Here is a 16,021-nt window from a genome sequence, read left to right on the forward strand (position 1 = left end):
TTAAGTTTGAACTTTGAGGAGCATTTTTAAGTGTACTGCCATAAACTCCCTGTGTTGATTGGAATTTTCAACAGTGCTTCCCATCCAGTGTCTAGGAGGCTTTGGAAGAACACTAGGAGAAGGTGGATCACTAAACTTTGCCCCAGCATAATTTTTTTTTTGACTCACTTCAGTTAGAAATGGTGATTTCTTCAAATGTATATTTTTAATGTTCTCAGTATTTTTAAAAGGCCTTTTTTCCTGCTTCTGAATTCTATCAGGCGAAACAGAATCCTGCCAAAAGTTATTTTCATTCCTTTTTGCAGAGGTGATCTTGGTTAGTGGCAAGTGATATTTGCTTTTCTGTCTGTTAATCTTTGGTTGTTCACACAAGTGTATACCATGAACAAGCTGGCCGTGGGGAAAGGCAATTTTCTCTGATTTTCCCATCTTTGATTTTAAAACCTCTTTTCTCAGCGGGGATTGACCGGGTACCCTCGGGCCACAGCGGCCCAGGGATGGGGCTCGCTTCCTCAGTTCTGGTTGCGGCTGCAGGATACCAGACCGAGAGGGTGGCCTGGCCCCGGACCTACTGCGCTCGGCTCTGGCCAGTCGCCGGGCTCTGGCCGCCCTCCAGGTTCCGCTGGTGCTGCTGGTACTGATGGAAGCGACTGGGTAGCTGCCCCGCCGGGCTGGCCCGCACCTTTTTTTTTTTTTTTTTCTTCCTGTGGCTTCTTTGGCTCTGTCAGCGGGGAGCCTCCAGCGGCCGGGCTAGCAGAGCTGCTGGAGCAGGAGGCTGGGGAGTCAGACAGGGGCCGTCTTCCCCTAGGACGTGAGGGAGGAAGAGGGTTGGTGGCAGTGCCCTGGGGTCTGGGATCCGGGGTAAAGGCGGCGGTGCGCGGTCACCGTCGGGATGGCCCCGAAGTAACCGCGGGTGGTAAAGCCAAGAGAAGAAAGACTGCCGCCCAGGAGGAGCAGCTCCCGCTGCGGGACAGCGAGGACAGTGGTAGCGCTAGGAGGCAGGCAGCTCGGCAGAAGTGAAGGCAGTGATCCTAGGGCGGCTGCAGCGGCTCCTGCTAAGAGAGACACAGAAGAGCGCAGACTATCTAAAATTTGCTTTTAAGCCAGTTGCTTATGCATTTATCTCTGTTTCTTTTCCTACATGTCATTTGCCGCTGCCCCGCTGGCTGGGCAAAATAACCGGGGGGTGACGAATAACTTCTGTAGGGCAGGAATAGGAGCCGTTTATTGTAGGATAACAGAGGTATTTATACATTTTACACAGCTTATCTTAATTAGCATAAACTAGATACAGCAGTCAACCAATCAGGAATCTCCACACTTAATGGCTCGCTTTTGTTACTTTACAAACCACTCCCTCTGGCATTTTGCCAGGCGCCATCTAGACTTGTTTGCAGACTCTAACATATCCCCCTTTTGTTTAATTTAAATAACAACCATAGTGGTTCTTACACAAACACCATAAATAACCTGCTAGAAACAGAAAGAAAGGATACAAAATGTTACAATTCCAAGGTAATTGATGGCTCCATGCAAGAAGCCCTTGGAAAAATTATACCAGCAATGACACCGTTAACAAAGATATTGAGTTACAATTTGTTGTAGATTACAGTTTGTTGTCTCAGTCCAGATAAAGCAGTGTCTCAATAGATTAACTCACAGTCCAGGTAAATCACAGTCCAGATAATTTCTGTAGGCAGCTAGCTTAAGTTGTAGCAGCAGAAACAGCAACAGCTCCGAAGTCTCGTCGGGTTCTCAGCCGAAGTTTCCTCTGGTTTTCAGCAACACTGTAAATTCTTTCACCTTTGTTTTCACCGGCACTGGAACAAGGCAGGAACTCAGGATGGCTGAAGAAAATCCTGTAGCATTTCACTAAGAAAACAACCTTCTGAACAATTTAGTACATTATTTCAAGGTTTTTTTACATTTGAAATAAGCCTTAATAGTGCTCATTACTCATTAGCTTCCAGGTGTGGAAGAACCATTGTAGTTACTGGCCTTGGAAATGATCAAACTTTAGGGACACCAGTAGCATCTTCTGCCAGCTGTAGCATCCCGGGGAGTCCCAGATGGCCCTGGGGAGAGTCCCAGACTCAAACTTCTTCCGAGCACAGGGAGCAAAAGCCTGCAAGACTGTGCCTCCAGGTCAGGTCTAGATTTGGGCTCACAGTGGCGATCCGCTCCCCCGGGCAGGGTGGCGGGGAAGAGCCCGCAACTGCCGCTTGAAAAATTCTTGCTGCGCCATGATCGGCTTGGGCAGGTGGCAGCCTCCTTGTCGTTTCACGCACCCTCTGGTATCAAAAAGTATTCAGTAATAGCCTTTTGCTGCAACTTTTTTCCTGATAATCCTTCTTCTTCTGAACTTTCTTTTTCTTTCTGACTAGAGTTTCTGGGCTTTTATCAACACATGCCCTAATTATTCTTGGTTCCACTGGGGTGCCTTTTACCCTTATCAATTTACTTCTCACCCCTTCCATATTTTTATCACAAAGACAATACAACATTTCAAGACAAAACAAGACACAAACATACTGCATCAATCTTCTCCATTTTCTCGAAATGGCCATTTTTCCTCTCGCCCTATCTGCCTAGGGACGAGCAGATTGCTCCCGTCCTATCTATGGACGGGCAGCTTTTTTCGTCACTTACCCCCGAGTGTCCTGGGGCTCCCCGTAACGGGCCACCATCTGCCAGGGGGTGACAAATAACTTGTGTAGATTGATGCAGCAGGAATGAGAGCCCTTTATTGTAGGACCTGAGCGATATTTATACATTTTACACAGCTTATCTTAATTAGCATAAACTAGATACAGCAGTCAACCAATCAGGAATCTCCACACTTAATGGCTCGCTTTTGTTACTTTACAAACCACTCCCTCTGGCATTTTGCCAGGCGCCATCCAGACTTGTTTACAGACTCTAACAGTCATTAAGGAAAAATTTTTTTCTATCTTTTTGTTTGTCGTTGTTATTGTTATCTGCATTATTCTGGTATTTTTACTTTGTGTTAAAACCATCAGGATTCTGCTGTACTTTCCTTTGACCAAACTGACTTGCCAAGCATGTATCATTTTCCGGTTCCCACAAAGCAACCTCCCAAGGAGAATTAAAAATCAGTGAAGTTAACTATGGCACTATAAATACCATACTAGTTGGGCCTACTGCATATTCCTACTGTGATTTCAGATTGAAAAGGCAAAGTCTTAGATATGGAATAAAGTATTGCTTAGGACATTTTGTGTTATAAAATTACTCACTTTTAATAACAGATCTTCCCTCCCTATTTGTACCTTGTGAAGCAATTAGTTAAGCAATTATTATTATCATCATCATCATTATTATTATTTTAAAATCTTAACCAATTCTGAAGTCTGAATACTCCTTCTCAGAGAGATTTCCAACTGAGAAATTGTATTTCATTTCATGACAGCAATTGTCAATGGGCTATTTATTTTAAATTTGTTAAGCATAGCAAATTTAATCTAGAAAGTCCTTCATTTTAAGTGTTCAAAGAGCATGTGAGCTAAAAGCTTAAATCAATTCTTTCCAGGATGGACACTTATTGTTGTTACAATAAAGATCTTTTGCACTATTTTAAGAATCTCCTTGGCTAAAGATTTTGAATGCAGTAAGAAAAGCCATAGACCTCAGACACTTAGTTAACCAGGAAGGTTGAAAAACCAGCCTCTACCTCAGAGCAAAGCCTGTCCAAGGAAGGGACATGACCGTAGTCCTTGGAAAAACCCACAGAGCACTCCTAAGCACATTCCCACCCTGCTAAGTTATTTATCTACAAATTACAGGAAAGATCTGCTATGCCAGGTGTCCCTGACTCAGTCAGGCTAGGTGGAGATCCATAGCAGCCCCCTAGCAGCCACCAATCAGCATGAGACAGGGAAATACCTGGGATGCCAGATAACCCTCCCAGTGGTTTATGGTGGTTGATAACAAGTTGGGAAACCATGTAGTTCAGCACATACACCCCTCTTGGCTTAAACCAATCAGTTCAAATGAATACCCTTTTTGTACTGACCAATCACCCCTACCCAACTTGTTCCCGCCAGTGAATGTGCTAATCATGTTTTAAGGTTGTTATTTGATTTTCTCGAGGTGTGTGATGATTTGCTATGATGTATGTGAAGTTCCTGCCCTCTCCAAAGAATGTATAAAACTTCTGCAAACCCTGGGCTCTGGGCTCGGGCCTCTTAGCATCACCTGTTGCTGTGTGTGTGTGTGTGTGTGTGTGTGTGGAGGACTGAGCTAGCTCGCAATAAACATCTCTTTGCTGCTTACATGTATCTTGGGTCTCTGGTGGTCTTTTGGGTGTCCCGAATTCGAGCATAACAAGGTCAGCTTAAGGTTACAAGAGAGAATAAATACACTTAAGTAATAAAGGAAACAGTATTAAATACAAGTAACCTGGACACTCATTACCTTAGTGCAAAAATTCAAGATGTCCCCAGTACCTTTCTCATTTTTGTCATTGGCATCAGTTAAAGTAATATATATATATATATATATATATATATATATATATATATATATAGCATCTAGATTGGCTCCACAGTTTAGCTATTGTGAATTGTGCTGCTATAAACATTGATGTGGCTGTGTCCCTACAGGATGGTGTTTTTAAGTCCTTTGAGTATAGTCTGAGGAGAGTAATAGCTTTGCCAAATGGTAATTCCATTCCCAGATTTCCAAGGAATCTCCATACTCCTTTCTGTATTGGCTTCACCAATTTGCAGTCCCACCAGCAATATATGAGTGTGCCTTTTCCCCCAAATCCTCGCCAACACTTATTGTTGTTTGTCATCATTATAGCTGCCATTGGAGTGAGATGCCATCATTATAGATGCCATTGGAGTGATTGGAGTGAGATGATATCTTAGAGTACTTTTGATTTTCATTTCTCTGAATGCTAGAGATGATGAACATCTTTACATATGTTTGTTGAATGATTGCATATCCTCTTCTGAGAAGTGCCTGTTCAGGTCCTTGGCCCATTTGTTGATTGGGTTACTTGTTTTGTTTTTTTTTTCGTGCTTAGCTTTTTGAGTTCTTTATATACCTTAGAGATAAGTGCTGAACAGGTTGTTTTATAGAGGTGATTCTGAAAAAATTAGATTAGAGAGAAGAAACCAGGAAGGAGAACATCAGGTACAAGAAGATCACGAGGAGGAAGTTAGGGAGAAGATTAAGGGCAAAGAAAAAAAATATGTAAGATTCAAAGCCACAAGGGATTTAGTGAAAGCATCAGCAAACCCCTGTTACACACTGAACCACATCCAAACTCCCCCTTTTGTGGAGGGACTGGGGATTGAACCCAGGGCTACTTTAACACTGAGCCACATCCCTAGTACATTTTATTTTTTATTTTGAGAGGGGTTATTCCTAACTTCCTCTGGATGTTCGTAACCTTGCAATCCTCTTGCCCCAGCTCCTGAGTTGGTGGAATTAGAGGTTGTGCCACTGTGTCCACTGCAGTCCACCTTTTTTAAAACTACCCACCCCCAAATTTTATTCAGCAAAAGAACAAGGTACCCAAGTCACTTTTTCTCCCCCCCCCCTTTGTTACCAGGAGTAGAACCCAAGGACACTAAACCACTGAGCCACAGTTTTAGCATTTTTTTTTTAATTCAGTAAATACAATTTATAGGAAATGAATAGTTTAATTATACAACATGTTGGGCAATTAGGCCTTTCCTATGAGTTCAGTTCCTGATTTCTGAAGCTTATTGCTTTGAGGTAAGATGAAACATTGAAGTGTTTCATTAAAAAATTAATAGAGACACAATTTTCTTCATTATTGAAACCTAGGCACTGAATGAAATTTATCAGGTGCATTTTGCTAGTCTTATTTGTCTCTCAGAAATTCCCTTGTTGTCCCTAGGGGTGTAGGTCTTTTTGTGGCAACACCAAGCAGATGTCAGAGCTGTGGTGCTTCTAATTCTCAAGGCTGCTCTTTCTGGTTCTTTGGTCATCTTCTGTATCTGATGCTTCTGTTTTCTTCTGCCTCTGCTCACACTTCTGTGCTATTGCATCTCTCATTTGGGCTCTGAGGCTTTAGGGTCTGGATCTTTGGACTCAATCAACCTTGGATTGAACATGGTTGAAAGTAAGTTTATCTGTGCTGAATGTGTAGAGTCTTTTATTTTGTCATTATTCTCTAAACTGCACAGTGTAAAGTGCTATATAATATTCCCATTATATTAAATGTTTTAAGGAACCTCAAGATGGTTTAAAGCACACTGGAGGTTGTGCATTGGTTATTTTCAAACAGTGCATCATTTATACCTGGACCTTGAACATGTGCAGAGTTTGGTATACAAAGGGGGTGGGTTCTGGAATCTGTTCACTGTAGATACCGAATGAAGGCTGTACTTGGCCTCGGGCTAGAGAGTATAATTTTCACATATGTGTTTACTCTCTAGGTCACTTGAACCCTGCATATTTTCACACATCAACAATCATTGGTTTTGTGGTGCGCACCAGGAATTGAACTCAGGGGCACTTGACCACTGAGCCACAACCCCAGCACAATTGTGAATATATCTTAGGGACAGGAACTCCCTGATGAGCTTAATTCCTTGCCATTGCTGAGGCTGTTTTGAACCCATGATCTTCCTATCTCAGCCTCCTAAGCCACTGGGATTACAGGCATGTGCCACTGTGACTGGCAACCATGCTTCTTAGTATTAAAATCTAACCCAGGTATATTTAAACTGAGAGAATGTACATTAAGCATGTTGTGAAACCCACAAGATTATTGGCAAAGTTAAGATAATGCTGTGGAAGTGGGCAGGGACCAAAAGAACCTGGCTAGTGTTGGGATGGGCAAAGGTGTGACATCTGCAGTGGAGGGGAGAGATAAATCATATTCACACACTAATGCATTTTTCAATGCCTTATTCACTCAAATCACTCAATACATCTTCATTGTATAGGTTCTTAATCAAGAAAATGATAATCCTTAATGTTGGGTGCTGCAATGCACATAATCAATTCAAAACTAAAAATTTTAAGTTAACTCTGAGTACAGCAAACACTTAACCATGTCAGACTCATTAAAGACATTCCCTCTGCATGCTCAGCTCAAGTGCCAGGTTTAGAGTCTCAAGTCTTAGGGTTGAAGTCCAGCAGATGCTCACTCATTCAGATCACAAAGATCAGGTCAGGAACTGATGGAGGCTTCTCCTGGGCTGGATGTGACAGCTGGTTGAGGAAACAGTCTTAAGAGCAAGTCACCATTCTCACCAGGGTCAAGTTGTGGCTGTAGAGTTTGAGAGCAGTGAGGATGATGCAGAGGATCAGGCAGATAATGACAAGAGTTGGGATATTAGTTCAGGACCTCATCAGGCTCTCTAGCATGTGGCCATGAGTGCAGCTGGCTCAATGTCTGTTCACTTGCTCCATCATTTTTACTAAATGTTGGGGCTCTGATCACCTTTTCAGTCCCTGTCAGCTATTACTGTGTTTCTTAGTGACATCTTACATTCCCTGGATATGACCTATGGTTTGACAATTTCTGCCCTGACCTCTCACCTCTGACTCTCATCAGGATGAAGGCAGATGACCATGACTGCGCTCTGAGTTTCTTCTGGGTTGTGGACAGAGACTTGTCTTTATCAGGCTGTGCCTGATTCATACTAGAGGGCTCTGGAGGCTGTGCCTGGTGAACCTGCAGGTTCATTTTCAACTGGAATTACTCAGGCTTATGCCTTTTTTAGGTTAAGGCCATGCTTACAGCTAGTCTGGACCACAGCTTGGAGCCCCCACAGACATCCTGATTAGGACCTGCTGCCAGGTGACATAGCACATTGGGGGCACAGGTAACACCTTAGGCATTAACCCCAAACCACATCAGGAGGCAGAAAAATACACTTGACTTTTTCAAATGCAAGGGCAGGCCAGTTCTGAGATCTTAAGAGTGCTGCTTCCACACTGGAAGGAGAGAGTGAGTGTGTATTTTTATTTTTCTATGGGGATACCCAAAGGCTTTTCCATCAAATATGATTCACCAAATAAAGCAATGGGTGGGCTGTCCCAGCCTGACAGGTAACACCCAACTCCAGAGCTACAGAGCAGTCTCTACATCTCCATCACATTCTTCTTCTCTGAACTCTCAAGAACTCTGGAGAGTGGGGCCAGCAGGACTCTTCAGGGGTAATAGAATATGTTAGGGATGGTGCATACACACATATAGAGAGAGGTAATATGTGTTAGTTTTTGCTTGTAGCTGAGGTTTTTTCCTCTGGGATAAGTTTGGATTTCCTTCTTTGTCATTTGTAAACATGCCATCATTTTTTTCTGTGGGCTTCCTCTGGGATTTAGAAAATTTTTAGAGTTACCAAAGAGTGTTTTAAGCTGAACAGAAACTCCCTCTGCTCTGATACAAGTACTCTGGATTCCGTCTTTTTTTTTTTTTTTTGTAACTTGTGATTTGGTTGACTTGGTTTCCTTCTCCTGGTTTTGTCCATTCTTTAACCTCTTATTGTGGCCATGCTTAACCCTCACCATTTTGTTTTTAACTTTCCTATTAGTCATTTGAAAGTTTAAATATCCCTGTTATGTAAGCCAGGCACACTGCTGTATGCATGTAATCCCTCAGGAAACTGAGGCAGGAGGATTGCAAATTGAAAGCTATCCTCAGCAACTTAGCAATGGCCTAAACAACTTAGTGAGGACTTGTCTCAAAATAAAATATAAAATAGCTGACTTCCCATTATATCCAACACCTTCAAGACCCTGTACTCTCACCTGAGGCCTGCACTGGAAGATATGCTGTGTTCCCTTCCTGCAGAAAGCTGGTTGTGAGATACACCAGGAAACCACACAGCACAGAAACAATTTTGAAATGCAAGGGCAGACCAGTTCTGAAATCTTAAGAGTGCTGCTTCCACACTGGAAGGAGAGAGTGAGTGTGTGTTTTTATTTTTCTATGGGGGATACACAAAGGCTTTTCCATAGAATATGATTCACCAAATAAAGCAATTGAAGGTGTTGGATCTAATGGGAAGTCAGCCCTTTCTATATTTTATTTTGAGACAAGGTCTCAGTAAGTTGTTTAGGAACTTGCTAGGTTGCTGAGGATAGCTTTTCAATTTGCAATCCTCAGGCCTCAGTTTCCTAAGGGATTACATGTAGAGCTCCTTAACAGCTGCAGCCAGGTTAGAGGTGACTGCTTCCTCCAGGTGGAAGACCCCTCCCACCTGGGTGTCAGGTGGAGCTCATATACCCCAGCAGCCAGGGTAGAGGAGACACCTCCCACCTGGGAATGGTGGTAATTCCTATACTGCCTTAGCCAGGGTAGAGCGGACACACCCCTTCAGGCAGGAGATGCCTAAAGAGGTAAAAGTTTCTTTCTCACACCAAAATGTTTACTGCAGATGTGGACAGTTGCTCTCCATGTTCTTAGAATCTAGGATGCTTCAACTTTGTAGGACTAGGTTACCCCAGGTCTCTTCCATGACTTTTGTGGCATGGAAGACAGTCTAGAATGCTCACAGATTGTGATGGTGTCATCCTGGAAGTGACACATTACTTCCTCTTAGGTGTAATTGGCTAGAATTAGTCACATGGTCCTATCTACATGTGGATCTAGAAATGTAAGCTTCCATATTTGGAAGTAAATGAGTCACACAAAAGGAAGCAAGAATGTGAAGAGAGAGCCTACAGAATGGGGGAAAAATCTTTGCTACCTGCACCTCAGATAGAGCAGTAATCTCCAGGATATATTAAGAACTCAAGAAACTTAACACCAGCTGGGCGTGGTGCTGCACGCCTATAATCCCAGCAGTTTCGGAGGCTGAGACAGGAGAATTCAAAGCCAGCCACAGCAATTGTGAGGTGCTTAGCAACTCAGTGAGACCCTGTCTCTAAATAAAATACAAAATAGGGGTGGGGATGTGGCTTAGAGGTAGAGTGCCCTGAGTTCAAACCCGGTACCAAAAAAAAAAAAAAAAAAAAAAAAACAACAACAACTAACACCAAAACCAAATAAATAACCCAATCAATAAATGGGCAAAGGAACTGAATGTACACATCACAGAAGAAAAAAATGGTTAATAAATATATGAAAAAATGTTCAACATCTCTAGCAATTAGAGAAATGCAAATTAAAATTACACTGAGTTTTCATCTCACTCCAGTTAGATGCCAATTATCAAGAATACAAATAACAATAAATGTTGTTAGGGACAGGATATCTCTCTCTGCCTCCTTTGCTGATGGGACTACAAATTGGTGCAAGTACTAAGGAAAGCAGAAGGGAGATTCCTTAGAAAACATTGAATGAAACCACCATTTGACCTAGTTATCCCACTTCTCGGCCCATTCCCAAGAAACTTAAAATCATTGTACTATAGTGACACAGCCACATCAATGTTTATAACAGCTCAATTATCAATAGCTAAACTATGGAACCAAACTACGTGCCTTTCAAGAAATAGATAAAGAAAATGTGGTGTACATACATAATGGACTATTACTCAGCCATATAGAAGAATGAAATTATAGCATTTGCCAATAAATGCATGGAACTGTAGACAATCATGCTAAGTGAAACAAGTCAATCCCCCAAAATCAAAAGCCAAGTGTTCTGATATGCAGATGCTAACACACAATAAGGAGTGGCATGAAGGGAAAATAGAAGTTCATTGAATTAGACAAAGGGGAATGAAGGGAAGGGAGGGGCAATGAGAATAGGAAAAACAGTAAAATGAATGAGACATAACTTTCCTATGTTCATCTATGAATATACAACCAGTGTAACACCATATCTTACACAACCAAAGAATAGGAAGTTATACTCCCTGCATATATGATATGTCAAAATACACTCTACTGTCATGTATGAACAAATAAAAAAAAATTTAAAAAGAAGTGAAATAGGACCAGACTAGTTATATTCATCATAACTGCTGTGACTTTGGACTCACTTTTCTGGGGATTTCTACTACTTCATCCCTTCTGAGGACCTCAGAGGCACTGAAATGCCAGATGAAATTCCTTTGTGTTTTAAAATATCTAGAGTGGTTGTGGATTCCTACAGTAAACACTGGCTGAATCAAGTGTGTACTGGTAACTTTGTGTAATTTTACCACTACCTGACCTTACCATTTCTGCCTCCTAAGGCTGTCCTGTATGAACTGCATATTCCAAGCTCCTTTGCCTTCTGGCTTTGGTTGGGTGGGATCATGGGAGAATCCAGCAGGAGGTGAGAAAATAGGAATTGAGACAGATCAGGATATCTCTCTCTGCCTCCTTTGAACTCCCCATTAAACTGTGAGTTCTTGATCCTGCCTCCAACTCTGTAGGCTCCTTTCATTAAACTTCCCTCTTGAGTACACTTTGAGTATGATGTCTGTTTTGAACCTGATTTATAGCAGGTATTTAATAAGCAAAAATTTTCAACTATAAGTCTAAAAAGAGTAACAGGCCATCTCCCATCTTCCAGTTTTACTACAGCTGAAGGTCTTTTTAAGTTGCCCTTCTTCTGCCTTAAAAGATCAGTGGCTCCCAGGTATAACCATCACCACACCCCCACTGTAAGCTGCAGTCAGACAGAAGTAATTTCAGTTCCCTCTGCAATGTGTTCTCTTCCTCTGAGCCTCTGCACATGCAGCATAGGCTGGAAACTGCTCACCACCCCCACTCATCAAAAGTCACTTACCTTCAGAAGCTTGCCTGAGACTAGAATACTTGTTGAGAGCCACAGCCCATTCGGGATGACTGCATGGCATTTTGCCAGAAGGGAGTGTTTGAGAGGTGATGCCAGCCATTGAGAAGATGGTGGTTATGTTAACCTGTGTATTCAATTGTACATTAGACCTTTACTGTCTGCTAATAGGGCGGCTCTTGTTGCCTTGGGCGCATCTGCTACTTTGGAGTTCCCATTGAGTTCTCTAGAGTGAGTGCTCTCAGCCCAGTGGAGTGAGAGAGAGTTTCCAGGGAGGGCGTGTGGAGTGCTGGTGCAGTTCGGGCAATAAAGTTTCCTATTTGAAAATACAAGTGCTTTGTGGCAGCTCGGTTATTTGTGCCCAGCCTGACTGTGGCAAATACTCTCCCTCTGCAGTCTTTATGTACCATTTTACAGAGAGAGTATTCACTGTTACATTGTACTACGACTGCCTACTTACGTGTGTCCTCCAAGACTGTAAGCTCTAGAACAAGGAAAGAGTCCTAGTACAGGGAATGAGTCTTTTCCTCTCTCTGTGCATCTCTGTATCTCTTTCTGTCTCTCACTGATCTGTTGCTTTTCGGTTTTCTTAAATTCATTTGTATTTAGATCCCAGCATAATAGCCTGGCACACAGTAGGTCTTAGTAACTACAAATGTTGAATGGTTAAAACTCTCTCTTGGCTTCCAGGTCATCTCTCTTTCTTGATTTTTCTCTTTCTCTGGCTTTCCTCTTTCTTTGTTCTTGGAAGCCTTCACAATCAACTCCTCCTCTGTCTACCCATTAACTATTCTTCAGAGCAGCTCATTCTTATCTGCCTTTTGGACTTCAGCCATCAGTAAATACCACAATACCCCAAAGCATATTTTCAATCCTAATCTTTCACATGAGATAAGGCTGCCCCTCTCTTCCTTCAAGCAGTTCAGATAAAGTCTCATTATTTCTCCATTCCCAACCTGTCCTCCTCCTGCTTTCAGTACTCAGTCCACCCAGTTGTCCAAGTGACAAACTTCAAAGTCCCTCAACTCTTTCCATTTTTTTCCCACCTTTGTCCTGCTGGGCAACATGTTTCATCCATCCTCACAGTTCACACTCTGTTTCTGAGTCTTTATTTTTCCTAATTCTTTTATCAAGAACACTTTGTCCCCACTTTATCTCAAATACTTTGCATTCTTTGAAATTCAGAAAACTGGTCAATTTCAATTCATTGCTTCTTCCTCCAAGTTCATCCTAAGTGATTTCTATTTTTGTCTGCTTGTGGGTTTGTTTGTTTGTTTTTGCAGTTCTGGGGTTTGAACCCAGGACCTTGCACACATGCTAATTAAGCACTCTACCACTGAGCTATAGATCCCCCACAGTTGTTAAAGTTTTGGGGCAGGGTCTCTGTCATGTCCCCTCGCCAGCAAGGAAGACACAACACAGGATTCTTCTTTCAGCAGTTTATTCAGGACCCTTGAAACATGGCGAAAAACTCTCCCTCTCCCAGTCTGCACTAGCTTAAATCCCTCGCCCAGCCAATGCACTTGTGCCACGTGGGAAAAACTGATTGGTACACGAAAGCGGAAACAAGTCAGAGCTCAGCTCTACAGCCTTACAAGGAGTTGTTTACTTCAACAACTCCAACTGCCAAGAAAGCAGAAGAAGAAGACCGACGCCATTTTAGGGTGTGGTCGCTGGCTCCCTACAGTTCCCCCTATTCTGTTAACAAGCAACAGGTAAAAGTAGAGGTCCCATCTCCATTGTGCATAATGGCCGTAATTAATGGCACTCTCCTGAGGGGCGCCTCCCCAGGCGAATCACCATTCCGACCGATGCCTTTTTCATGGAGTTGGGGCGGACAGCATCAAACCCACATGCCATAGGACATGCTTTTCTTGAGACTCAAACCTAGAGCTCCCAAGTGCAGTGCCTTGCCTTGCACCCTCTGCTGTGTAGATCACTTGAGCATGGCGAGCCATGCTTGAGGGACTGTCCCACTTCTAGAGCAGCAAAGGCTTGCACAAGCATAAGATTCTGTACTTGCTGCCATCTACGCATACGACACAAACACCACAGGCACAATACGATGGCTAGTACTAAGAGTCTGGCCAACGCACCCATTCCTGCCCATTGTTTTAGGAAACCAAAAGAATTATATAACCATGAAATTACATCTCTCATGGGAGCAATTTGGACTTGAGTACTATACACTCTTACAATCTCTTGTCTTAATAGCATAGTCAGGTTATCAAACTCTGCTGACCAAACCCCAGTGAGCAGAAGTCCCAGCCATTTAGAGTAATTAGCAGCCCTAGTCAGATTATTAAAAGCTATTGGAGTAATGCATAGTCCATCCATGGGCATTAAACACCCATGAGCGAATACTTGACTTAAAATGTCCACTTGTTCTTGCAGCAGGTCCACTCGCTGATTCAGAAGTACAATACCACAGTACAGTTGGTTGTTTATCATTGTCTGAGTCATCATGGCTGTAGCAGTAGCACCCGCCAGCTCATTCACAGCATGGGCAGTAGGCACAGCAGTAGCAAGCACCGCAGCAGCAGTGGCCGCTGCAACGGCAGAAGCTGCGACGGCCACCACAATGGCTGCAGTAATACCAAAGTCTCTTTTGTTCCTTCACCACAGCCCAAAGGAGACGTTCTTCAGTCCAGACAACATCACGTTTCACCATCACCATCAGGAGAAAGACCAGGCACATCTTTATGTTCCAAATCATTCTTCCGTTCTGACGGAGTTTGAAGAGCTTTCCGCACTAGACGTTCTGGCACACACAACGGTTCCGTTCGGTCCTGTGGAAAAACACAAACAGAACCTTGTGCCCATGCCAGCATGGGATCAGGCCCATACCACTGTCAAGAAAGTACATCTTTCACTTAACATGCCCGAAATTCGGGGCAGAGGGCGAGCTGTGCCTAGCCGCAGCAGAACGCCCTTGGATGTCCAAATTTAAAAAGTTAATGGTAAATATAGCCAAGGAAAGGCACTCTTTCGGGGTGTGACCTAAGCCCATTCCCCCTTTTTGTTTTACAAGCATCTCTTTCAAGGTTTTATGAGCGTGCTCTACAATACCTTGCCCCTGTGGATTATAGGGTAGACCATGGACAAGACGAATACCCATCTTGTTGCAAAGGGAAGAAAATCGGTGTCCAGTATACGCTGGACCATTGTCCATCTTGATGGTCTGTGGTAATCCCCAGGCCGCCCAGGCCTCCAGACAATGCGTGATAACATTTCCAGCCTTTTCACCGGACAAGGCAGAGGCATGGATGACGCTGGAGCAAGTGTCCACAAAGACATGGACATATTTAAGTTGTCCAAATTCAGAAACATGAGTAACATCCATTTGCCATAAAGATAAAGGCCGCAAACCACGAGGATTTATGCCCACAGAAGGGGGTGGTGTAAGATAACACAATGAGGGCAATCCAGCACAATCTGTCGTGCATCAGCACGAGAGATAGCAAAGTGCGTTTGGAGTGCTCGTGCATTAACATGAAAATCACTATGAAATTTTCTAGCTTGATCTAAGGAGGAAATAGGAAACATCCAAAAAGGACGAGTAGCAAGATCAGCCTGTGCATTACCAGAAGAAAGAGCACCCGGTAAACCTGTGTGGGCTCGAATATGTAAGGGATGAAAACAGGCGGAGCGATTCCAAATCAATTTTTGAAGTTGTAGAAAAAGGGAAGACATCACTCCTGATGTGTGTATGGGACCTACAGCTTCTAACACTTTTAAAGCTTGAACTACATAGATAGAATCTGAGATCAAATTAAAAGGAAATGGACATTGTTCAAACAGTTTTATAACAATTTGTAGTTCCACCCATTGCGGATTACCAGGAGCAAATTGATGCTGGATAGGAGTTTGTGTATTTATCACATAGGCTTCAACACCAGTTTTAGATCCATCTGTAAAAATATTAACAGTTCCTGGAATAGGTTTGGAAGAAGTAACCTTAGGGAAAATGATAGGATGTTCTTTAACAAACGTAATAAGGGGGTGTGAGGGATAGTGATTATCTATCTCTCCTTGAAAAGAGCATCGTAATATAGTCCAATTATCCAAATTAGCACACAAAACTTGTATTTGTTGACAAGTATAAGGGACAATCACAGACGTTGTGGTAGAACCAAAAAATTGTATGCTCTGTTGTATCCCTAACATCGCTAATGAAGCAACTGCATCAGGATAGTACTCAAGGGATTTTCCAGGGGATATGCGTGGATGTATCACAACAAAGGACCATCTTGCCACAAAACTTCAGTAGGTTGCCGTACCGTGGCAAGCACACATTATTGAAGGGGCTTATCCACGCGAAGCCGGCAAAGACTAGCCTTT

General features: G+C 42.9%; 1 pseudogene; it reads right to left on the reverse strand.

The window, feature by feature from the left end:
- Window positions 1-15,023, reverse strand: LOC143404277 (proline-rich nuclear receptor coactivator 1-like; annotated as a pseudogene).
- Between the last annotated feature and the right edge of the window lie 998 nt (window positions 15,024-16,021).

The sequence above is a fragment of the Callospermophilus lateralis genome, chromosome 7, assembly GCF_048772815.1.
Source record: "Callospermophilus lateralis isolate mCalLat2 chromosome 7, mCalLat2.hap1, whole genome shotgun sequence".
In the NCBI taxonomy this organism is placed as follows: Eukaryota; Metazoa; Chordata; class Mammalia; order Rodentia; family Sciuridae; genus Callospermophilus; species Callospermophilus lateralis.